The sequence below is a fragment of the Schistocerca americana genome, chromosome X (assembly GCF_021461395.2).
Source record: "Schistocerca americana isolate TAMUIC-IGC-003095 chromosome X, iqSchAmer2.1, whole genome shotgun sequence".
NCBI lineage: Eukaryota > Metazoa > Arthropoda > Insecta > Orthoptera > Acrididae > Schistocerca > Schistocerca americana.
The window spans coordinates 443,286,022-443,288,502 of record NC_060130.1 but is presented as its reverse complement, the minus strand read 5'-3'; the positions used below and the strand labels follow the sequence as shown (position 1 = coordinate 443,288,502).

At 42.4% G+C, this 2,481-nt stretch overlaps 1 pseudogene; it reads right to left on the bottom strand.

Moving 5' to 3' along the window:
• Nucleotides 1-2,151: 2,151 nt before the first annotated feature.
• LOC124557370 lies at nt 2,152-2,269 on the bottom strand (annotated as a pseudogene).
• Nucleotides 2,270-2,481: the final 212 nt, after the last annotated feature.

Below are 2,481 nucleotides of genomic sequence, written 5' to 3'. Positions count from 1 at the left end.
CTCTGCGGCAGTGGCGACGTTGTAAAGACGTGAATCAGTAAAGGCTTATTATAATACTATTATTTATATGTGACACAAGCACTCTCTTATTTTTTTCATGTTATTGCAATTTTTACTAACAGACAGGAACGTACTCAAGAAATTTTAGCAACATGTGTCTGGTGTAAGACCTCCTACTTCAGAGGAAAAAAATACTAACTACAAGCGGACGATTTGGAAGCTGGTACGAGTCGCGCAAAGTTTCCGGAACAATCAAAGTTAACAAGATGACATTGATGGGCTATATAAACTTAATCGAGATCATTCGTATCTGGTTACGAAATAGTGACTGGAGACTTAATTCTGTGAATACGTTTTGCAGAGCCTTTAGATATAGACCAAGAAAAATAAACGAACTACCGTACCGATTAAAACATATGTAGAAAAATCACTGCAACTCCTTATACTGTTCCGTGCTTGCACACTTTGGATGTAATCGGAAAGGTACCAGGCAACATAAGGGTCAATAAGTTACGGAGTATGACTGGAATTACCAAAGGTCATGCAACCAACATGAGGCAGCACGCGCTATTAAACATCTGGCCATTTGCCCGAAGTTAGAAATGAGGTCGATGCTGCATATTACACGAGATTTCGCATTTAAGATTTCGATGAGAGGTATTTGAAACAAAAATTCTCCGGAATTTACAAAGACCACTTAGAAACTGGTAAGAAGAGAATTATGAAAGGCTTGTCAAACTGTCTAAATTCCGTAAGTACCGAGCCAAACGCACCACGATCTGCCAGTTCAGTATTTGTCACGTGTGCTACGCATCTTATTACCCACTTTTAAATACTCTCATTTCTAAGAAAATGAATCATAGTTAAGTCAAACTGTAGACTGATTCTGCCAATAGTAGGTGCCTCCAATGAAAAGAATCGCCACCTAAATTTGAGAAGGAGGGATTTCAGATTACTGTTTAACGTTCCGTGGAAGATGAGGTCATCTGAGCTCGGACTGGGGAAGGATACAGGTTTTGTCTCTTCAAAGGAGTCGCCACAGCATTTGCCTTACGTTATTTAGGAAAATCGTAGGAAACCCTAATCTGGCTGAGCGGACGGGGATCTGAACTTCCCTCCTCTAGAATTAGAGTTCAGTGTCTTAGGACTGCTCAACTTCGTTCGGCGTTATTTGAGCGCACGGGGAACAAGGAGCAACCGATAACTCGATATGACATAAAATGCTGCAATTTCGTAAAACCGTACAGTAAGTCGGTGTAAATATACAGCCATCATTTCGCTTCTCTACTATCTTGCTAACGTGAAACAAAAGACAAAATAGTGCAAATGGCCTGGAAGATTTCATTCGTGTTATGCATAACACAGGAAGCACGACAGCCGCGCCAACATCTGCTTTCTTATTTATGATAGTCGTATGTCTAGACGTCCCCTAATTTCATATGCATGTCCTCACAAAGAGGTCCTGAAATATTCATATCAGAGGAAGTAGTTCTTTTGGAGTTCCATTACAGTTCGTCAGCTTAGATAACAAGCGACTTTCAGACACCTAATATGCAGAGGTTGTTCTCCGTTTTCTAAATCAGTCATGTAACAAGTATCATGATCTCGTGATGTGGTGTTTACTTCTCGCCATGATGTACAGCAGTATACTACTGCTCAAGTAAGAAATTTACATTTAAAACGAAAATAGTGTGTAAAGAAAATCAAAGCACACAAACGATTTTACTTACGCTTTCTAGAACACAGAAGTAGATACTTGACGTCAATGGAAATAGTCATCTCAAGCGACAAGTGATGCGACAAAATTGACCTCCCGTAATGAGTCGCGGTACGAGCCGGTACACTCCGATGACAATATATACAAGTGGATAAGTAGTCCAGTCAACGCGGGAAAATTAGGCGAAAAATTCTAAGTCGGAAATTTTTGGACGGTTGTTAGGGAACTCCTCCCGAACAGGCCATGAAGGCCCAACGGTACTGACCCGCCGCCGTGTCATCCTCAGCTCTTAGGCGTCACTGGATGTGGATACTGAGGGGCATGTGGTCAGTACACCACTCTCCCGGCCGTATGGCAGTTTCCGAGACCGGAACCGCTACTTCTCAATCAAGTAGCTACTCAGTTTGCTTCACAAGGGCTGCGTGCACCCCGCTTACCAACAGCGCTCGGCACACCGGATGGTCACCCATCCAAGTGCTAGCCCAGTCCGACAGCGCTTAACTTCGGTGATCTGACGGGAACCGGTGTTACCACTGCGGCAAGGCCGTTGGCCGGTAGTAGGGGAGGGGGTAATTAATATACTAAAAAACCTGTTCGGTGGGTGTGAGTGTGTGGGTCGAGTGGGGTTGGCGTTTAAAGGACACTTCTTTGTTTTTTCTTTAATATCTCGAAAACCAAAGCTTCTAGAGAATTTATTTCCCAATACATTATGAAACTATATTAAATGATCTACGAAAAAGGTGCTATTCATTCTTTCTTTAGGG